At 39.9% G+C, this 24,662-nt stretch overlaps 1 protein-coding gene across 1 annotated transcript in view; it reads right to left on the bottom strand.

The window, feature by feature from the left end:
* IL1RAPL1 (interleukin 1 receptor accessory protein like 1) overlaps positions 1-24,662 on the bottom strand; it is a 774,220-nt gene that overhangs the window by 616,161 nt on the left and 133,397 nt on the right. The gene's annotated exons all lie outside the window — the stretch shown is intronic.

Raw genomic sequence — 24,662 nt, 5'->3', positions numbered from 1 at the left:
GGTACATCGGATCATTTCAAAATCTTAAAATTTTATTTTCACAAAAGCTAACAGCAGAACAAATCCCAAGTGAAAACAAACATTTTTTATCTAGTAAATTACTGTTATTTTTTTTCCTATTTTCACTTGTTTAAACCTTGATAAATGGCCTATAAATGCAATATGGCTAGTTTTTCAAAAGCTCAGTGCCTGTACAGTGTACTGTATGTTTCTAAGTTATAATATGTGACATGGATCAATACATGGACAAAAAATGTCAATCATTATAAGAAGAACGAATATCTAATATTTATTCTGCTAATATCGGTTGCTCACATAGGGGCTGACACACAGCTTTCTAGAAACCTTTATTAACAAATCTAACTACTTCTACAGTGATGCAAACTTGTTCACATATTGCTGCATAACTATGAAGGTTTGCTTAGGAAAGTCAAATGACGGCCCTGGTGGTGGCCTTATTGGTTGTCACTCAGTGTGATTGAAGAGGACAGCTCATTATGATCATATATGCCCCTAAAATAGTATTTTAAAGGGGTTGTCCAGCCACTTCATTTTTTTAACAGCTTCAAATGCTATAAAGTAGCAAAAGTAGTAATACTCAGCTTATCAATGTCCTTCCTCTACTGCACAGGATCCCCCAGCACTATTCTTTTTACCCAGCTCCATTGGTGACAGTGCCACAACATATGATACATGTAATCACTGGCTAAAGCGCTGAATTCAGTAGTGCTGCCACATCACTGCTACATTCTGTGATTGGCTGCATCTTGTGTTGATACATGCTCTCTGGAACAGTGGCGTAGCAAGGTCAGGTGGTACCCGCTGCAGAAAAAAATTTTGTCCACCCCCCCCCCCCTCAATTTTTAAATAATTAAAAGAAGGAAAAACAATATACTTACAGTTGCAAGTGAAAGTTTCTGGTTTATTTACATAATATTGTGAGCATTAATATTTTAAACCTTTGTCTTCTAACTGTGTTCTCCTTGTTCATCACCCGCACCCCCTTTCCTATGCTACTGCACCCTACAAACATGGGATTTGTGGCCTTTTTTTTTTTTTACTTTTGCTGTGTTTTTTGGGTCTATAGTGTGCTCTCAGAATGCAGCATTTTGGGGTGTGGTACTTTTTTTTCTGGCGTGGTCCCATAAACGTCTGTATGGGGAAAAAAAACCTATGTAGGAGACAGGCATCAAAAAAAGCAGTCAGTAGAGCAGCACCTCTGGCCAGTGCCATGGCTGAGCTATCACCACCCTCAGTAATAGCACCCAGGACAGCCTGCACCTGCCGCACCCCCCTTTCTATTCCACTGCTCTGGAACCAAGTGAAGATAAACTGTAGGGAGAGAATCTGGAAGAGTTAGCATAGGAGGGGCAGGATATTGGCAAATTGAATGTGATTAGAGTTAAGCGAACGTACTCTGACGAGCTTGATGCACGTTCAAGTATTAGCATGCTCGATGGTGCTTACTACTCGAGCGAGTATCACGCCGCGTTCGACCCCACCCCAGTTTTGGCCCCTCCCCACCGCTGACGTGTGAGATTTGACCCCTCCCCGCTGTGACGCTGCGCGCGTCTATGCTAGTTTGTGGCTGGAGGGAGAGAGAGAGAGAGAGAGAGAGAGAGAAAGCTTGGCAACCGGCGGCTCACATATAAAAATGTTCGAGTCTCCCATTAAAGTCAATGGGGTTCATTACTTGAATAGAGCTCTCGAATTTTACGAAAAGCTTGTCTCGAATAACGAGGACCCAAGTATTTTGGTGCTCGCTCATCTCTAAATATGATAAGCTTTTTTTAAATGAATGTGCTTGGACAACTAATGCAAATAAAGTGCATTACTTATACAATTAAACTACACTTTGTACTGTATTTCAGTTCATCTGTATGATCTATCATTTTCTGCCAGGATTTTAGGCAATGAATGTAAAGCATCAATATTCCATACACTCCTGGCAAGTTCCTTTAATGTGCTTTACTGACTTTTGCAAAAGAAAAGGCACATATAAATAGAGATTTTCGAGTTTTGGCTAGTGTACAATCTGCCATAATTTCTGATGAGAGAAGAGCTTTAGCATAGTACAAAAGATTACATTATAATGTATTTAGAATTGAAAAATCCTGATAATCAATTGATCCTGTACATGTCTGGCTTCTCATGCACTTATAGTATTTAGGAACAGAGACTTCCTTGATTAAATCTATGGTTGTAGAGTTTGATCTGGCAACAGTAATTTCAGTTGGATTATATGTTTTTGCATCACTGGGGTGTCTTTCAGACCAGAGAATTCGTATTTTTAAAAGTGGCCAGATCCCATCTTTGAAACCTCTACTGAACAGTAAGAATTGCTGAGGGAAATTGTACCTGGCCTTATATTTCCCATGCTTCCTGGAATGGGATAATATTACATGTCAGACACTTGGTGATAGAGTGTACAGTGCAATAGCTTTTATTCTGTATCAGTTTTGGCGAGACTGTGCACAGAATGGCCTACATGGGGTTCTAACTAGGCCTTCTGTGTACTGAAGGTGTGCTAATCAGCAGGGACAGCTGTGCGGGTGTGTCTGAAGGAGCTAAAAACTTTAGACACATTCAATTCTTTGCTGCAAGCTGGGTGCAAGAGCAGCTGCTGAGAGCAGAGCTCAATGCCAGAGTGGTGCTGCTGCCCGAAGCCAGAGCCAGGCAGGCTCTGAGAGAGAAAGAGGCTGAAAGCCTGATGTCTGTGGGAGACCAGGCTGTGGTACAGCCACAAATCTGACAAGGAAGGACGCCTCCAGAATGACACCCTGTTGAGTACGTGTAGCGGCACTAGGCCACTGTGTTAGTGGTGAGCTAACTACTCGGTAATTAGCGCCTTGACGGGCAAGAATTTATTATTTTTCATAGCACTAAGTGTATGCCAGAGGCTAATGTGTTTGCACTTGATTTTTTTGCTACTGCTGAATATTGAAGAAAATAAAACATATTCGTACTTTTACATGGGCTGATCATGCCGCTATGTTGTTGCTAACTCCACCCCGCATACAGATATTGCCATACAGCATTAATCGGAGAGATTTTCTAATAACCCCATGGTTTCCCATTGCATGGTGGAAATCATCATAATCTATGCGGCCCTCTACTTTACATAAGATCCTGTTTGTGTTCTTTTGAGATTGTGCATCTAAAGATGGGTCCCACTCACATTGTCATCTTCTAGTTAGAAGAACAATAATGTTTGCAGGGTCTTATGCAATTGTTTTACCCAGTCTTCTCCTCCATTGACTGAATCGATATTATTTAGAGTTCCATAACATATGTTGCAATTAATTATTGCACAGAGCTGTATGGATTGCTGTAGTAGAAAGATACAATTTTCAGGCACAATGAATTCTTGAATTTGCGTAAAGCATGAAATCTAATTTTAGTGCTTGAAACATACATTTGAAAAAAAGTGACTTGCTCACATTCAGGGAGCTGAGATTCAGTGGCTTCAAAGGACTGCCATTACAACTGTCATTTTGTTGTGTTATAAATAGTATTTGACCATTCTACTGGCTTCACAGATTCAGCCTTGTGAGTCACACAATTAAATTACTCATGAAATAACCGCATTTTTATTTCACTATTAAAATATACTTTTATACAAGCATGTTAGGACACATTTCCCATGGGTTTAATTTAACTGTATGGCCAATATTAGGTTTCTAGTATTATCATCTATTTTTGAAAATAATAATGTAGCTCACTTAAATAGGTCAGGAACAAAAAAGAAGAAAAAAAGGCTACCATATATTGCAACCTACAGAAAATAAAATGATTTACGTTCATTAAAAAATGTAGAACATAATAATAATAATCTAGGATTAGGATATTTGAACATATAAAATATGAGACAAGATAGCAAAATAGAGAAATCAATAAGTATCAACACCGATCAGCCATAGCATCAAAACTACAGATAGCGGAAGTAAGTAACATTGATTATCTTGTGACAATGGAAATGGGTAGAATATCGTATATACTCAAGTATAAGCCAACTTCTTTAGCAAACTTTTTTATGCTGAAAAAGCCCCTCTCGGCTTATATTCGAGTGAGCTAGGTAAAAAAAAAAAAAAACGCAATACATACCTCGCAGCCAGCAGCCGCGATGGTCTCCTCGGCGGTGCGGCAAGCTGCTCTGTAATTCTCCCCACTGTCAGCTCTCTCTGGTAAACGGGGCTTTGAATTTCCCCACCGTCAGCAAGTAAGCGCTGTAATTGGATCGAGCGCCAGCCAATCACAGCCGGCACTCGACCATTCACAGCAATTCAGTAAATGACATCACTGAATGGTTGTGATTGGTTCATCGAGCGCTGGCTGTGATTGGCAGCTTACCGCATCGCCAGGGAGACCATCGCGGTGGGGACACAGACGTCGACTGCAAGGTGAGTATTGTGGGGTTTTTTTTTACCTAGTCTAGCTAGGCTTATACTCAAGGCACCTAATTATATACAGTATATTAAGTAGCAATTGAACAGTTAATGAAGTTGATGTGTTGGAAACAAAAGCAATGAGTAAGCATAAAGTTATCAACAATTTTGACTAAAATCAAATTATGACGGCTAGAAGATTGGGTTAGAGGATTTGCTATACCCAATAGTGTTAAACCAAACAATGCACCTGCTGCACTAAGACTCAAAACACATTATACTCAGATTTATTCTTGAATATTGCACCCTCTCCCACCTTTTTCTCTATGTGTACTCTCCAGTATCCACACACTCCTTTTTGTTATAGTGTCCCTTTGGGTTGGCAGCACCTGCATCATCTACAAAAGATATATCCGTGTATGGTAAATTCATGTACGACTCACTCAACCATTTCATAAGTACATATATTTATTGTAGCTCACTGTAGAAACCTCTGAGAGATGATTCGCCTTTTCCTTGCAGTGGACATTACTCCAATTGAAAACATATATTATACTCTAGTTTTATATATTGTTCAATGACCTTCAATTTTTTGTCTTGTACTTTTTTTGCATTCTATTTGTTTTTTAAGTATTTCTCTAGATATTCCCTTTTATGTAGTGTTTGCTACGCAGTGTCTCAGGCTCTGTATTTAAACCTCTCACAAACGTATTACGGATAACTGTCTGCCACTACAGTACATCTCCTCCCATTATAATAGCACAAAGTGAGTGTTGCATTTTTAGTTTGTATGTACATGAATAGCATCATTCTTCCTTCTTATACAAGTGATTTGATCAGAGTACTGTCCCTTCAAGTATTATGGCCAAATATAATATATCTGATGAAGACACATTCCCAACAAGTATTTAGACAAAATAACACATATCGAATTAGGGCTCTGTCAAACTTAGGCTGACCATACACATTAGATAGCTGTTGGCCAAACACTTGTTCGGCCGACAGCCATTCTTCCCAATTTCCCAATACACATACAGTCAACCATTAGAGTTGAGCGAACATACTCTGCCAAGTTTGATGCTCGTTCGAGTATTAGCGTACTCGATGGTGCTCGTTACTCGAACAAGCATCACGCCGTGTTCGACCCCGCCACCGTTTTGGACTCCTCCCCGCTGTGACGTGCCTGTTTTGGCCCCTCCCAGCCGCGACGCAGCGTATGCATCAATGTCAAATTTTTTGGCTGGCAGGGAGAAAGAGAGAGAACATTCGAACCAAGAAAAAAAAAAGCTCGGGCCTCGGCATCCCACATACAAAAATGCTCGAGTCTCCCATTGTAGTCAATGGGGTTCGTTACTTGAGTAGAGCTCTCAAATTTTATGAAAATAACGCGAACCCGAGCATTTGGGTGCTCGCTCATCTCTAGGAACCATCCATGTCTTCCAAATAGGGAGAGAGTAATAAGCCACTGCGACACAACTTTGATGGTTTTTCTGCTCTGAGAACAAAAGTATGTGTCGTGTTGAAATCCAACAGCCCGACCCTTTTCTCCCCCGAATTTGCCATCTGGGAACATTGGGGAGGCCCCCATACACCTTAGATGTTCTGCTGGTCCCATGAAAAATGATGAGCTTGGCTGACATTGATTTATGTAACCAGCCTTATTATTGCGACTGAAGTTCAACAACATCAAAACTTCTTAACTCAAAAATAAACTCATTTCTGCTGAGAAGCTGCCATGGTGTGAAAGTTTGTGCTCCTGTTTTTTGTGGCACTATGCACTGATGGATGCACAAGCAGTGCCCTGTGCAGATATAATCTGGCATCTCCTCTCAGAGGGTATCGTTTATCGTTCTGATATCATTTGGTTTTGAGCAGTCATTCTGTTTAGATCTGTCTCTGTTTATCTCTTGTCTGGATCCATTTCTATTCATATCTGTCATCTGTTTAGTTTATGTCATGTCTGAATTATATCCTGTATCCTGCCTTGTCCGAACTCTGTTTGATGGGTTGTTGGGATGCTTAAACATTGTTCTGTCTGAATTCCATCCAATGGGCTGTCGGATGCCTGCACTCTGTCTTGTCTGAACTCCATCCAGTGGGTTGTTGAATGCCTGAACCCTGTCTTGTCTGAACTTTGTCTGATGGGTTGTCAGACACCTGGAACTTGTCAGTTTGTCTGCTATCAGACTTTTGGTGTATTGTTGTCTGTGGACTTTTGCCCTACGGTGTTTGAGGTTTCTGTTGCTGTCTTGCTTATCTGCCTATATATTTCAATCTGTAGAACTACTCTTAGCTGGAGTTTTTGTAACAGCTTGTTTCTTGTTCTATGCTTTTATAATGTGCAATATTTTTGTCACTGCTCCTTGTTGCCACTTAGGGAGAGACTAGGTTCCTGATGTGGGGCCGCACCTATCAGGGCGATTACTCCATTCTTGTGAACATAAGGGTCAGATTCTTCTTTGCTGTTCACATTATGCCGTGTTCTATGATTCAAATTTATATTAATATCTGTGTTTGTAATGTTTCCATTCCTGGCAATTTATTATCTTGTTTAGACATAAAATTGGTGCCCATGCAGTGTAAGCCCTGTATGGCTGCATTAGTTGGTCTTTTAGGGCTTCTTATTTATGCTCATGTAGACATGCATAAATAAGCCCTGCATGAACGTAACAGCACTTCTGAAAACCTACTGCTCTCTTCTTAATTCTTTAGTTGGAGTATATTAATATACACTTTCAGTGTTAAATAGTTTACTGAACTCTGAGTCATCTATACTAATACCAGACATAATCCTATCCTATTTTCAACACTTGAAAATGACGGAATTGCTGACAAAATGCCCTTGGAATTCATGTAATGTGCATAAAATGACACATTAGTGATTTTTTTTATATTTGTCGACAAATGCATAACTCATAATTGCAAGAAAATTACTGGAAAATAACATGAAGATTTTTTTCATGCCTTCATATCCAAGATTATTAAGAATTCTTTTTTTATACACTGAAAACATTTTCAAAATGAAATCAATTATTCACACCTTAATGCTTTTTACACCTAAGGATGCTTTCACAAGAGGAAACAAGCTCATTAAAACTTCATGCTGAATGCCCCATTTTCATGTTTCTCACATTCATGACCTTCATTTTTCTGTTTCGCGTTGGCATTTTTAAGGCAGTGTATTTCACCTTCATCTGGTTGCCATTTGTCATATGTTTACATATGATAAAGTCTTTAGTGAATTGAAGAGTAACTTGATGACGTAGGGATTCTTATTAGTAGGATAATAATATAACAATGCATCCAGTCAATCACAGCGCTGTATAACCATAAATTGTGAGCTATCACTGCAGATATGACTATCATAAAAATTGTTTTTTTTAGTCTCGTTTTACTTGCTTGCATGCTTCATTTAAAGTTAGGTTTACAGTAAACACTGGTAAACCCCTGTCACATACGGTTTTCCCACTCCACAGACTCAGATGTCTGTGTGTCCTTATGGTGACAGATGCACAGTGACATCTGTAAAAACATATCCCCAAACATTTAGTTCATGTAGATATTTAATGAGATGGAGACTTTTGAACCATTTTTGTCTAAAGTGTAGGTTTTGAACCATTCTTTTCTAAGTGTACACCTTTAGGGATTGCATATTCTGACATTTTCTATACTTGGAATTTCTTTTTATATGAAGATTAAATCATAGAAAACTTTCACCACTGAACTTTTCCAGCCCATTATCAAATGTAATGGCGTGATACAAGATATTATGCCTTAGAATGTATGTATTACTGATTGCACTTTAAGGACTGGAATTTTATGTTGTAGATTTAAAAATTAAACATTTTGATAGTAGCTAGGAATTCCTTTTTTTATGTTGATACATATGTTATTAATGTTAAAAAAGACACATTCTGCTTTAAAGGGGTTGCCTGGGGCTTTTTTTTCCTGATGACCTAGCCTTCTATTCGGGAGTCAGCTGATTCCCAGCACCTCTGTCAGTATGGTCAGCACAGGAAGCAGATTGCGCTGTCTATAGTGCAGTGGCCTAGGTTGGTATTACATTAAATTCAATGGGAGCTGTGTCTGCAATGTCAACCTGGGCCACTGCACTACAGACAAAGTCATCTGCTTCCTGTAGTGTCCATACTGACAGCAGTGCCAATAATAAACTGATCAGCAGGGATCCTAATTGGCAGACTCACAGTGATAATTTATTGATGATGACGTTTCCTGCAGATAGATCATCAATAGAAAAGAAGAATCACAAAAGTGTTGGACAACCCCTTTAACCCCTTAATGACGCGGTCCCTTTTTCTTTTTCCATTTTCGTTTTTTCCTACCCCCTTCAAAAAAATTGTAACTCCTTTATCTATCAACGTCGCTGTATGAGGGCTTGTTTTTTGTGGGACAAGTTGTAGTTTTTAGTGGTGCTATTTAAAGTACCATATAATGTACTGAAAAACTTAAACAAAATTCTAAGTGGAGTAAAATGAAAAAAAACAACAACATTTTGCCATCTTTTAGTGCATCTTGTTTCTACGGCGCACAAACGGCAACAAAAGCAACATGATAACTTTTTTCTATGGGTCGGTACGATTACTACGATGCCAAACTTGTATAGGTTTTTCCTTACTATACTACTCTTTTTTTTTTCAAAGACATTTAAATTTTTTCAATTATTTTCTGCGGTCATTTTGTGCACGCAATAACTTTTTTATTTTCCCGTCGATGTAGTTGAACAAGGGCTCATTTTTTCCAGGTTGTCCTGTAGTTTCCGATATTATTAATTTGGAGTACATACGACTTTTTGATCGCTCTTTATTGTGTTTTTTCTGGGAGACAGGGTAACTAAAAAAGTGCATTTCTGGTGTTCTTTCTTTATTTTTTTGGACGACGTTCACCGTGCAGGAAAAATAATGCGCTACTTTGATAGATCGGACTTTTACAGACGCGGCGATACCAAATACATATCTTTATTTTATAATTTTGATTTTTTTAATAATAGATATGGCAAAAGGGGGGTGATTTAAACTTTTATAACTTTTTTTTTTTACAATTAAAAAAACGGTACTGATTTTTTTTTTACTTGACTTTGAAGTCCCCCTGGGAGACTTTAACATGCGATGCTTTGATCGCTCCTGCAGTATGACAATGCTATAGCATTACATCATAATGCATTCTGACAGGAAGCCTATCAAGCGACCCCACGGGGATGGCTTGATAGGCAGTCTGCTAGGGCAGCCCTGGGGCCTTTCATTAGGCCCCCGGCTGCCATGACACCTGCACAGCTCCCCCGATCTCACTGCGAGGGGCCGTGCGGGACCCCCGAATATCGTTCAGGGGATTTAAATGCCGCTGTCTGAATTGACAGCGGCATTTAGGGTGACTATCCACTAGCGTTTTTTTTTCAGCTGCAAATTTGCTCCTACTTTTTCTTCCAATTGTCAATGGGACTTCCTAATGTTAAAACCGCAACGCAACGCATCGCAACGCAACGTAACTTTGCATTTTTAACATTAGAAAGTCCCATTGACAATTGGAAGAAAAAATAGGAGCAAATTTGCAGTAGAAAAAAAAACGCTAGTGGGTAGTCACCCTTAGGCCGGCTGCACACGTCACGGCGCCCCCCAGAGACCTCATACTTACCTGCGGATCCGGCATCCCAGGTCCCGCAGGACGCTTCACCGTGACGCGCCGCAGCGTCATGTGACACGCCAGCCACGTCACATGACACGCCCACCGCGTCACATGACACGGCCGGCCGTGTCATATGACGCACCGGCCGCGTCATATGACGCGGCGGCGGTAGGCGGTAGGGTGATTTCACGCTATCTTCCGCTGTGCTACAGCGGAAGATAGTGTGAACGGACAGCTTCCATTGACTGCAATGGAAGCCATCCGCGTGTACACCCGCGGCAAATAGAGCGTGCCGCGGGTGAGGACGAGAGATTTCACAGTGCGGAATTCCGCGGTGGAATTCCGCACCGTGAGCATTGCGCTATTAGGTTCAATAGAACCTAATAGCAGCGGGCAACGCTGCGGATTTCCTCCGGGAAGTATGCGGTGGAAATCCGTTCATGGGAAGGAGGCCTTAAATGGTTAATAGCCACAATTAGCCGAACTGCCGATAGCGGCTATTGACCGCGGGTGTCAGCTGTTATAAACAGCTGACGCCCGCGCTGTATGCAGAGAGGTTGCAACGCAACCTCTCTTCATACATACCCCACCGCTCCATGACGTACCGGTACGTCATGGAGCGGGAAGGGGTTAATGGTCACTCTTTTCTTGGGATATAAAATGCTATACATTGATCTAAAATAACAGTATGTATATTGTGGAGGTAAATATGGTACAAGGGTAAAGATGAGTATTTGAAGGGTGTTTAGTATTCCTGTGATCCTGGAATTACATGAAAGTGAGTAAGAACCATGTACACAGGAGATTGGGTCTCCATGTGGTGATCTTACCTCTTGTTATGTCAGATAGCATAATACGAAGTTGCATTTAATATAATGGTGAAGTGAAAGAAGGGTTATCCAGAGTGAAACCCCGACAGAGTGAAACTATCCCTCACTGTACGTTTTTTAATGCCTCTGAAACTCACCAGGTATAGAGCAGTCTAAAGAATGGACAAGTGCTCTATTTATTATAAAGGATGTGTTTCTCTTTTCTACATACTCATTGGTAGTATTGAGCAAGTTTGGGTCGAACTTCAGCCAGATCTGCTAAAATTGTAAGGGTAATATTAATCAGATAGCTAACTGACACAGTAAGGCATTATATGCCTATTTTCTTGGAAAAAAGCAAGGGTAAAGTTGATAAGGAATAGACCTCACTGTAGTTAACATCAGGAACCCATTTTAAAATAATTAAACTAATTTTAGCCACACAAGAAGAGGTGATCAAGACTAATGAGATAAAAGCCAGGGTGAAAAAATCAATAATAAATGCAAGACGCTGACTCTATAAAGAAGCTAATGAAGTAGTCGACCATATACTCAGCTGTTGCAAAAAAAATTGCAGAAACTGAGTACAAACAAAGACACAATTCAGTGGCAAAGATGATTCATTGGAGCTTCTGCAAAAACTACAATTTGCCCAAAACGACAAACTGGTGGAACCATAATCCCAAAAAAGTGGTTTAAAATGAAGTAGTTAAAATACTGTGGGATCTGGAATCATATAATCGAGTAGAATTTTCATGGATGGGTAGAATAGTGTTGTATAAAATGATGATTTTCCCTAAGATTTTATACAAACTTTGCACAATTTCACTCAAAGGGTGAATTCACACGAGCTTAACACATGCACAAAAACACGCTTGTATTTACAACAATGCATTCCCCATGGTGTGTTCACATGTCCGTACTTTGCAGCTGCATGCCTGCAAAGATAGTACATGAGTGCACCATTGGAAATGGATGCATTGTTTTCAATGGAGCAGCAGCTGCTGCCGACGGCTCCATTAAAAACAATGGTGTGCCGACACCCCTGCATTCTTTTTCAGGGAAGGGCTTTACATGTAAGCCCTTCCCTGAAAAAGAAACATTTTCTTTAAAAATCAATAGCATAGTGTTATATATAGTGCAGAAAACTTTGTAATATATAGATGTTTCCACCCACAACTTTCTAATTTCAATACACAATAAGTATACACTAGCAAAACCTTTGACAGCAATTCAAATCACTGCATGACCACACAGACAAATATAGAATATACATAATGGGGAATGATTACAATAGCTTTAGTGATTTTATGAATGGTACTAATTAGGATTTGTTATTTTACAAATAAAAAAAAACTTTAAATGTATTTCAAAAAGGTTCACACACCAGCAGAAATCCAGCAAAGACTTGAACAATGTATTCTTATGTATTTTTTGCGATAAAAAGTGTTACTGCAGTCAAAAAACGTAAAACTATATCATTGGTGTAAGCTGATACCATTTATACTTTTGTATTGCTTTTATATAATATCAGATAACATTTACAAGAACAGCATCTGAAGATGTTTTACCTTAACTTAACTTGGCTATTCGCTAATAGAGTTCTTAGATGAAATCAGCCATAAATCATACTCTATTTGTGTTCTGAAACTTCTGAAATACCACAAGGAATTACTTGGGAAGTGAAATTTATAAATTGCTCTTGTTAACCAAAACTATAGTGAAATTGTTTTTGAATCATAGAAAGTCAAGTACCCACAATTTAAAGGACCTTCAATCTCCTTTAAGTGAAGAAGACCATATTGTTGAAAGATGTGATTAATATGCTGCTGTGAGTAACTAGCATTTGCAGAATACTGATCTAATATATAATTTAAACATATACATACTTAGGGCTCCGTGGGAAGATAATTTACCAAAAACTAGAAATGAAAAGGATTTAAAAAAACTTTTTTGTTTCTTTTTAAGCAAAACTTTTGCAGACTTGTTCTAAAAGGAAAAAGGTAACTTTATGTTATACTGCAAAATACTTTTGAAATTTATTGTAGGTTACTTGAAGCAAAAAGCACTCTTTTATATTATTGAGTTGAAAAGTATTTCAGTCATGATTAGAGATGAGCGAACGTACTCGGTAAGGGCGATTTCGCAATCGAGCACCGCGATTTTTTCGAGTACTTCACTACTCGGGTGAAAAGTACTCGCGTGCGCTGTGGGTGAGCAGGGGGTTGCAGCGGGAAGTGGGGGGGAGAGGGAGAAAGAGAGGGCTCCCCCCTGTTCCCCGCTGCTACCCCCCACTCCCCTCTGCAACCCCCCGCTCACCCACAGCGCACCCGAGTACTTTTCACCCGAGTAGTGAAGTACTCGAAAATCGCGGTGCTCGATTGCGAAATCGCCCTTACCGAGTATGTTCGCTCATCTCTAGTCATGATGTTCGCTTATTTAAAAAGGCAAAACATACACGGTAACATTTATTATAGTATATGTCATTGAATTCTGTATATCTCAAATTAGCTAAAAAATGTTTTACCAGTGAGAGAATGTCATCAACAATACAACAAAATAATTTATATCAGCATTTTCAAGCAAAATAATGTTTAAAATTAATCATGAAAGTCACATATACTACTGTATACTTAAATAATGTATTTACCTTGAACACAAAATGGGAAGTCAATAGCGAGTCTTATAGAGGAGCACCTAATATCATACCCACGTATGTATATACATTGTTCAACAGGTTATTTGAACTGTGAATATGTTAAGCCCCATTTAGATGGGAAAAATGTTGGGCAAACGATGCCTGACACTCGTCCCTGCACATACACACTCCCGTGCTCCTGCACGGGAGCTTGTATCACTGGGTCACAGTAGGGCGGCAGGAGCAGATTTCAGTTCTTATTTCACAGGCCCCTTTCCATTCAGTTAACATAGTGGCCATTCAATACTGAACGGCTGCTATTTACACTGTACTGTCATAGTTAAACTCATCGCTCATGGTTTATGCTGCATAAACGATGAGTTAAACTATGACAGTGCAGTGTAAATAGCAGCAGTTCAGTATTGAACGGCCACTATGTTAACTGAATAGAGTGGGGCAGGGGGGAGCGAGAACTGAAATCTGCTCCTGCTGCCCTGCTGAGAGCCAGCAATACAAGCTCCCGTGCAGGAGCACAGGAGTATGTATGTGTGGGGACGAATGCCAGGCATTATTTGCTAACATTTGTCCCATCTACATGGGGCTTTAGATGAAGCACTGATAATGGGGCCAACATTTTGTTTAGTCTTCCTATCACTTCTGTCACTAGTCCCCATTGGAAAACATGAAAACTCTATAGTCAGCCTATCCCCAGCCCTAATAAGTGGAACAAAGCGGCAGCAGCACTCTTTAATACTTACCTGTGTCAGGTACTACACTTCACTCCCATTCAAGTGAATAAAGCAGAACTATGACTAAGCTGCAGTAACAGTATCAGTATGAGGTACAAAAGGTTAGGCCTTTGTTGTGGTTAGCGTTTAGTCGTTCATGACCCTCAGCAAACCTAAAGACGAGCTCCCTCGATGTCTTTTGCTTTTGCGCTGCATCTTTCAGTTGTGTGATATCCATGCCAGTATCAGCTTTGACATTATCAAGCCACCGTGTCCTTTGGTGGCCAGGTCTTCTTTGGCCACTGATCTGTCCAAGCATTATTGATTTTTCTAGCCACTCTGCTCGCATTACATCACCAAAATCCATAAGTATAAGTCTGGTAACCTTGCCCTTTAGTGATATATCAGATCTAATATAATTCAGGACTTCTCTGTTAGTTACTCTCACCATCGAGGGCATGTGCAGCAGCTTTCACCAGCACCACAGCTCAAACACATCAATCCTTCTTCTATCAGCTTTTTTCACAGTCCAGCTTTCACCTCCATACATGGCTATGGGGGAAACAGGGGTTTGCACTATGCTGCGTTTAGTTGCTATGCTGATATCCCTACTTTTCCAGATCGTGTCCATGTTTAGCATTGCTCTTTACCCCAATGCCATCTTACGTTTTATCTCTGGCATAGATTCTCCAGCCATGTCAATTTTTGAGCCAAGGAAGATAGGCCTTTACTGATCACATTGATGATGCCAAAGGAAGCCCCCATAAACAAAAAGCCTTTCAAGTTTGAAATGCTCTTATCTCCGGAAATAGCTGTGCTGTACAAAAAATAAGTTTTAGGCATACATAACTTCAAGGAGTTAGGATAATCAATCTGCACCAAACACAATTGCTAGGTGTTCTTAGACTTTGCCTACATGGCCAAGAGATTATCTGAATATGCCAAACACATTGTGTTCCTGTCTAAAACTATTAATGTAGTCTGTTCATGAGTAGTAAACTGCTCTACTCCAATGGTATTATATTAGGAAGTAACTTGCGCACTTAAAAGGAAATCTACCAGAAGACAAATAAAAGGGGCTTTTTAGTTTTATTTTGTGCCGAGATTGTTGCTACCTAGCTTAAATGTTACAGGCTCAAAGCCCAAGAGATTTCTTGAAAGAGCCCTTGTAACATTCCAAGTCACCTCTTACATCAACATCCACATCCTAATTAGCTTGGAAAGTAGTACCACTAGAGCTCTATATAGGGACAAGAGTTGTTTTTGGTAATTTAACTCCACAAAGAGTTTCCTGTCAATACTATTTTGTTAGCAATCAGATAGGAATCAGAATCTCTATTAATGTCTCAGAAATATATTAAAACCATTAGACTTTTTTTTATCAATGCCTTGTTCTATTTTTTATTATTACATCAAATGAACTATGTGGTTTTTGTTTGTACCTTAACACACAATATGATTTGCCCAATTTACTGTTAGGTTAAGATATGTATTTTCTCTTTAATTGTCTGGAAGACAAATACACAGTAGTTTACTCCATATTAAGGTATAAAATAGATTAATTGCATTGATTACACCCATTTAGCATAGTATTAAAAAATATTTATGATAAACGAAAATAGCTTGTAGTACTTGGAAGGTAATTGCCCATGTTAAGTCAAGGTAATTTATCTTGCAGTGTAAAAGGGACTTTACACCAATATATTACCCTGTTTCCCCAAAAATAAGACGTGTCTTATATTAATTTTTGCTCCCAAATATGCGCTACGTCTAGAGATGAGCGAGCATACTCGTCCGAGCTTGATACTCGTTCGAGTATTAGGGTGTTCGAGATGCTCATTACCCGTAACGAGCACCACGTGATGTTCGAGTTACTTTCACTTTCTTCCCTGAGAAATTTGCGCGCTTTTCTGGCCAATAGAAAGACAGAGAAGGCATTACAACTTCCCCCTGCAATGTTCAAGCCCTATACCACCCCCCTGCAGTGAGTGGCTGGCGAGTTTAGGTGTCACCCGAGTATTGAAATGTGCCCCTCCCGCGGCTCGCTACGGATGCATTCTGACATTAGTTCAGGGAAAGTGCTATCGTGTTGGAACTGCTATAGGGAGAGTGTTAGGAGTATTTTAGGTTTCAAGAACCCCAACGGTCCTTCTTAAGGCCATAAATCTTCTCTATATGCGCTCAATGGGGCCGGCGGCAGCAGCGCCGACCCCATTGAGAACATATAGAAGACAAATCCTTATTCTCTGCCACAGCTGTAACAGCTGTGGCAGAGAAGAACAATGTTTGCCCATTGAATTCAATGGAGCCAGCAATACAGCAGGTTCCACTGAAAGCAATGGGCTGCCGGCGATCGCAGGATGAATTGTCGGGAAGGGGTTAAATATATAACCCCTTCCCTGCAATTCATCCAGAAATGTGTTACAATAAAAATATATACCGGCGTATAAGGCGACGGGGCGTATAAGACGACCCCCCAACTGTCACCTTATACGCCGGCAATACAGTGGAGCAAAGAATAAAAATCATTACTTACTTCTTCTGACGTTCTGCGGCGCTCCTGCAGGCTGTCACTCCCTCCTGGTGTTCTGCGGTGCTCCTGCAGGCTGTTGCTCCCTCCTGGTTCCCGGCAGAGCATTGATTTCTCTACGAAGGGCTTTAAATCCCCGCCTCAAGAAACACACGTGCCTTCAGCCAATCACAGCCAATGACAATGATGTCATTGAATGGCTGTGATTGGCTGTGTTTCTGGAGGCGGGGATTTCAAGCCCTGCCTCCAGAAAGCAATACTCTGCCGTGGACCAGGAGGGAGCAACAGCCTGCAGGAGCGCCGCAGAACGTCAGAAGAAGTAAGTAATGATTTTTATTCTTAGCTCCACTGTATTGCCGACGTATAAGGTGACAGTTGGGGGGTCGTCTTATACGCCCCGTCGCCTTATACGCCGGTATATATTTTTATTGTAACACATTTCTGGATGAATTGCAGGGAAGGGGTTATGTATTTAACCCCTTCCCGACAATTCATCCTGCGATCGCCGGCAGCCCATTGCTTTCAGTGGAACCTGCTGTATTGCTGGCTCCATTGAATTCAATGGGCAAACATCGTTCTTCTCTGCCACAGCTGTTACAGCTATGGCAGAGGAGAACGATCTTTACGCTGACAGTGCAGGGGGGGGCACTCTTGCCGCTATTGTGGCTTAATAATGGGACCTGGGAACTTGAGATGCAGCCCACCATGTAGCCCCTCGCCTGCCCTATCCGTTGCTGTGTCGTTCCCATCACTTTGTAGAATTGCCCAGATTTTCACAAACGAAAACCTTAGCGAGCATCGGCGATATACAAAAATGCTCCGGTCGCCCATTGACTTCAATGGGGTTCGTTACTCGAAACGAACCCTCGAGCATCGCGAAAATGTCGTCCCGAGTAACGAGCACCCGAGCATTTTGGTGCTCGCTCATCTCTAGCTACGTCTTATTTTCAGGGGGTGTCTTATTTTTCAATGAAGAAGAATTCACATTCATTGTTTAACAAAAAAAAATGAACATTTATTACCGTATATACAGCACAGTACTGTAGTTGTCACCACAAACCAATATAGCTAGACAAAATGTGAAAACAATGCAAAAATTACTCAATGACAGTCATGTCATCATTTTCTGGCACATCATCATAAATATCTGAACCCGGAATCTCCTGCTGAATTTCTTGACACTCCATTTCTTGTAGAATCTTTGGGCCAAATCTCTCGTGCCTAGCAACCGCAGTGTCTTTAACTGAGCACTTCTTGTCAAGGTAGCCTGCTCGTAGTGCATTTGCAATGCAACTGTCAGTGATTTTCTCCCATGAATTCTTCATCTAAGTAACGACCTCTTGTAGTTTAGGCTTCACAAAGTTTCCACGCTGATTTCTCTTCATTCTATTTTCAATGTAGTCATTAATTTTCAGCTTTGTGGAGGAAATTTCTCAGAAATCTCGTCCACGTGGGACAGCAAATCTTTCACGGCAAAGCTGGGAGAAGCCGGCTTTGTGGTGCGGATTCACCGGCCACAGAAACGGAAAAGCGTGCGGCCAGGTCGCATCAAAGCAAGCGGCTAAGTGCCGTGGGTTTTAAAGCAGCGCTTTCCCAGCGGAAATCTCGCTGTTTATCGCTGTGGCCAAACCGCGAGATTTCCGCTGGAAATACGCTCTGTGAGAACCCAGCCTTAAGAATCACACAAAGGTTGCCTGACTCACACAGAGCCATAAAAAAATAAGGGCTGTAAAGTAACGTACTTGTCTGCAGACAGAAGGTCCTGTACCACTTGTAAAAAGGGATGGAATTGCAGCTTCCGGCCACCAGGGGGAGCTCATCACAGCAGACGTGTACAGCAGTAACAGAATGTACAGTATGGACTTTTCCAGCCAGCAAGGGGAGCTTACAACAGCACACTCGTACAGCACAGCAGGGACAGGATAACAGCAGACTGTCTGTAGATCTACCTATACATCTGGAGGTAGGAGACAACGGGTATGGCAGCAGGGGACAGGCCTCTTGACTTGCCTGCACACTTTACTATGCCTTACTATTGGGGGGGGTGCCTTATATTTGGGACTTCTGCAAATGTCTTACTATGTCTTACTTTCAGGGGGTGCCCTATTTTCGGGGAAACGTGGTAGCTGAAGAACCATTAAATCTAGAGATGAGCATGCACCAAAATGCTTGGGTCTTCATTATTCAAGTCGAGCTTTTTATAAAATTCATGAATGTCAAATATGATGAAGGAGTGTACTTGGTATGCAGCGATGTTTAGATGGGCATGTGTCATAGTAACATCCACATTAACAGCTGCATTTAAGGTTTTCAGCAGAATATTACTCAGAGCATAACACTGCTTCTGCCAACTTGACTTTTTTCCATAGTACCTCCTGGTGCCATTTCTTCTCCAAGCAGGAAATACACATGTAATTGGCTGTCTACATGATGTAATAGAAAACACGATTCATCATTTTAGGCTACCTTTTTTTTTATTGCTCTGTAGTCAGGTTCAGAGACTCACATGCCCATTGTTGGCATGTTCTGTGGTAAAGAAGAGCTAGCATGGTAATGCACTGTTTAGTCTGACACCTTTCCAACATAGTCAGCATTTTTTTTGTAAAAATGTGGGCAACAGAAACTTTGGTGAAGAAGCATTAAATGGGTGAGCTTTTGCTTCCTCTGTGCATCAATGAACTTTAGCACCGATAATCATGCTGCCCCTCTATGGAAGATTTCTGATAAGTACTAATCTCTACTTACCATGAACGCACCAGAGGACCAGCAACTTTGAAGATGCTATGACCCAATTGTCTAGCATCACAATTCAGACCTTATTAATGTATCTCAGAACCTAACACTTGCTAATTTTATCTTCTTCCAACTTATCAACTTCATGAATTGTTTCCTCAGTTGAGGACTAATATTTCCCACCCCTTGATGGATAGCAATGCAAAAAAAAAAAAGCTATATCATTCATTTCAACAGTGAGTGTTTTTAATATTATGGCTGATAGTGGAATATTCCATTCTGTAAACTGAATAGAAAGCTTGCACGGAGTCCCAGATCTACTTAAGTTATCAATTCCAAATACTGTCTATGGAAATAAACAACTCTCTTTTTAGCTGTAATATTTGAAAGCTTTTTGTAAAATTGCTAATCATTATTTCTTTTTATCAGTATGTTGGATTGATTTGCTCACGAAAAGAAAATAACTCAACATATTGATCAATCTTCCAGGAACAGCTAAAAATATTGATTTAGCTTTGTTGTTCTGCATTGGTGATCATAAAGGTTCTAGATAATGAAAGATGTTTAAACCCACATAAAATCTGATAACAAAAAAGGAAATCTCAATAGTACAGAAGATTAACTAATTCGTATCTGCAAAATAAAATTACCAGTTGAGGTTTCAAACCATTTTCTACATTGTACAATTTATTGAATTGACTACATTTTTTTTAGTCTGTAGAAGTAAACATGGCTGCTTTTAGACAAAGTGTTGCCTTGGGTAGGCCCCCAATTGCGGCAATATTGTATCAACAACATAGTCATATTTAGTCAATTCAGAAGATGCTGCGTTGCCAGATACAGTTCTGATGATTACTGCTTCTAAGGGCATTTCCAGGGTATTTAACAATAAGGCATAGATGCCCCAATGAAAATGCCCTCCTACACACACAAAATAGTTTATATGCACATATAGTTATCAAATAATATCACTTAGACTACCACCATAAAGTAGTTAAATCTTACCTCCATACCTTGAACAAAACACACTATAAACACTAATATCACCAATAATGACACTATACACGGGCCAAAAAATACTGCCAAATCGTGATCACTAACATTATCACTCATTTTTGACCCAATAGTATTGGTATGTGGTCACTGAATTAAAAAAAACACTATACAAAGACCAATATTACCACCATTCAGTGAATATATGGTGGTAAAATACTAGTTCTACTCAGATGTTCTGCAAACAGTATTTAAGTGGTCACTGAATTGTGCTTGTGCAATATTCAAAGTGATAATTAGCAAAAGTGCAACTCACTTTATTTACCTAAAATTATGTTTTTCTACAGAAAAATCCCCCTAAAATGCCATCCACTAGGGGTTTCCCTCCCTTCTTATTTGTTGTCCATACCTTGTTGTCATTTTACTAGTCATGTCATTATAAGCACACACATAAGTAGTTGTCTTTATTTAACGTGATCATAGGAGCTGATAACGTCTCTATAAGCCTTTAGTCACCAGCAATATATATTTTTACAGTGGTCACTAGTGGTCTTAGGATAGGCCACGCTAAAAACATGCATCTAGTAGAAGGCCATGACATGAATCCCTTGCTGAGTTCTCTATTGACAGCCAGGTTCATAGTTCATAGCCAGGAGCGGAGAAACCTCTGCTCCAGCATTTTAATCCCTTACATACTATAGTCAACAGTGACAGTGGCACGTAAAAGTTAACAGGTAGAGGTGGTGAGGGGGTTTCTTCTGTCACCCATTAACACCTCATAAGTCTAATAGAGAAGCTGTCAAAAGTATATTAAATTGTACTACATTATTAGTACCATGAAGTATACTGGCGATTAGATAATTGCATCTTCAAGTCCCCTTGGGGGAGAAAAAAAACAAAAAAAAATTAGTTTACACCTACATTTGTAGGTGTATTCTATTGGTCAAATATATTGCAGTAGAGGGTATAGTAGGAACTAGCTTTATGAGGTAAATGCCAGATGGTAGCCCCATATGAAACATGATTGGCTGGATTTGGTGAAAGCAGTGCGGGAGAATAATTCTTGCCCAAGTATTTTGTGCCAAAATGAAAGTTTGGAGCTGCTAGGCAATAAAAAAAAGTAAACAATCGGCACTGCTGTCCTAATATTTTAGATATAAGGCAGATCTTTAGTAACCTTTATTAATGTGAAGGCTACATATTAAGAAGTTGTACTAGCTCCTTTGTCAAGCCACTTGTTCCTCTGTAGGTGCGTGACAAAGGAGCTAAAACAGCTCTGCAACATATAGCCCTCATATTAATAAAGGTTATTAAATATCTTCCTAATATTCTGAATAATTAGATAGTAGCGCCAATCTTCTTTTTTTATTGCCTCCCGGCTTCATCCTTTTTGAATTTGGCCATCGGTGCTTTTGCATGCAAGGGCTACAGCTTACATATTAGTGCTGGCAATTAGTGCTCTTTTATCTACTTGAACTCATCTAGTAATGTCTACATTATGGTAGCGCTTTTTGTATTATTCTTTTACAAAAGCAAAGTTTGGAATGGAATTAATATCTTTGGGCATATTTAATTGATTTCGGCTAATCACTACATTGAGACTACAATAACATTTTAGAGAGTTGATTCTAATTGCCTATTTACACTAACTATTACAATGTACTCTTTAATGAGTGATGTTATTGATAACTGGCAGTGAAAATCAAGTAGAAGATCAATGATAAACAGTCAAACTATGGTTTATCATTGATCTACATTGACAGTATGTCTGTAATACAATTATACATGATATTGCTACCTAGCTTATTGCCCATATAAAAACTATCCCTAAGCAACCACTTAACTGCTCAGAGGTATTTTCGTACCATTGGCTATGAAGCACTCTACATTATGATGGAAACGACCATAATACCCTCAGTCACAAATTCTCAGCATATCCTTATTCTATGTAAAATGAGAACCATAAAAATAGTTTGGAAGAACTTGACATGCCTGCACAGAGCATTGGCTTTAAAATGCATAGAATACCTTAGGATGAATTAGATCGCCAACTATAAGTCAGGTCACTACTAGCACTTGACCTTGATAATGTTCCTCTCACAAAGTTTTGTAATTATTCTTTATGTTTTGAAGAAAGGGAATTTTCTTGGCGAAAACCATAGGTAATCTTTCATAGCCAAGTCACAATTAAACATGACAATATTATTATTTCATCCAATATCAATTTTAGGAAATTCTTACAGATGTCATCATTTTTGCTTTTTTCAATCTTCTCTGTAGTATTTTTGGAACTATCATTCCTATAATCTGAGACTATGAATACAACAGCAGACATAAAGGTATTGATAGTGGTCTACACATGAATGACAAACCCCTGACTTAATTAGATCATTTAATAAATGCAATACTTTTTACTTTAATGAAGTTTCATGAGAACGACTTTATGAAAAAAAAGCAATGTCATTTGCATTTCTTTTTAATTGCTCTGGAATGAACATAAAAAAAGATAAGGGAGCCAAGAGAGCTTATTAAAACTGAAATGAGGGCAAGTGATAGATGAATTATATATAATTTTTATTTCCTAAAGATATTCATGTTTTATTTTTTTTATCAAATAAACTTTTTTCATTCATGTTCTAATATACAATACAATAAAATCAGACGTTGACTGTTTTGATCCATAGTATTGTAAATATTATTGTGGTCTATATTATTGTAAAAATCTCTATACATCACACTCTAAAAAGACCATCTAATTAGAGATGAGCGAGCACTCAAATGCTCGAGTCCGCGTTGTTCGAGTCCAGCTTTTCGTAAAATTTGAGAGCTCTACTCAAGTAATGAACCCCATTACAATGGGAGACTCGAGCATTTTTGTATGTGGAACGCCGGGTGCCGAGCTTTTTTTCTTCTAGGTTCGTTTCTCTCTCTCTCTCTCTCTCTCTCTCTCTCTCTCTCTCTCTCTCTCCCCTGCCTGACAAAAAATTTGCCAATGACGCACGCTGCGTCGTGGCAGGGAGGGGCCCAAACAGGCACGTCACAGCGGGGAGGAGCCAAAAACTGGGGCGGGGTCGAACACGGCTCGATGCTCGTTCGAGTAATGAGCACCATCGAGTACGCTAATACTCGAACGATCATCAAGCTCGGCAGAGTATGTTCGCTCAACTCTACATCTAATCAAAAAAATTAAAAAAACAGAAGATAATATGTAATTCACCATATTCTTATTTGACTTCATAGTTCTAAAGCTAAGGAAAATAATCTAGTTAAGTGTTCTGTGCTAGATATTTATCTATTCCATTTACAGTAATTGAATAGCATCAATTAAAAATAAATACTCAATTAGCAGCCACTGACCTCAACTCCCTCCATAGAGAATCATCCACATATGAACATAAACAAAGAAAAAAACAATGGTGCACTAGAGAATCCACCAATGAATATAGTGTAAATTTCAAATGATAAAAGTAATATGGTTAGTAGTTACTCAGAAGGGGTAGAGGAAAGAACAATTTCTAGACCCCTAGCAACTCCAAAAGAACCCAGGAGGACTTTAGAAGTTATGAAGAGGCTACAAGCCCGATGCATCAAACATGAAATATTTATAGGTACATGGAAGCACTAAACACAACTGAGCTCAAAAAGGTGTTTTGCCATGCCTCCCAGAGAGAAAAGACATCCCTCACAGCAGCAATCAGGGAGCCCTGGACCCTGTTTTGAGGAAAGTGGCTTCAGTGGAGGGGTACTAGTGCATTATGTCTCCACCGGATGTATGGGTGAAGACATGGGTTGGCCACTGTCAGGGAGAGGGAACTCCCAGGCCACGCCCCCCTCAGCTGTCGTGGTTTTGATAATTTCTTCAATTACTGCCCAATGCACCGGTAATGACAAGTGCGACCATTACAGCCCCACAGCAGAACATTTGCGGAGATACCCGGCCGCTACACACACAGGATGTCCATCCTTTTGGTCTCTGTGAACTGGCGGGGAGAAGGTGGGGTGAGCGGCGAAGAGAGCGAGGTTTTACAGTGGTGGCATGCAGTGTCATAGCAGGGAGGAGAGTGGGGGTACATAAAAAGACACCGCAGTTTGCCTGCTAGAAAACTAGTAAAACACTGGGTTGCGAGTACTGTTCCTGATGCAGGTAAATAGGCACATAGTGGAGGGTACTGTAATACTGATATACACTGCAAGTAGAAACCGCTT

Source organism: Eleutherodactylus coqui, chromosome 4 (genome assembly GCF_035609145.1).
Source record: "Eleutherodactylus coqui strain aEleCoq1 chromosome 4, aEleCoq1.hap1, whole genome shotgun sequence".
NCBI lineage: Eukaryota > Metazoa > Chordata > Amphibia > Anura > Eleutherodactylidae > Eleutherodactylus > Eleutherodactylus coqui.
The sequence above is the reverse complement of the archived record's forward strand: the minus strand, read 5'-3'. Positions and strand labels throughout refer to the sequence as shown.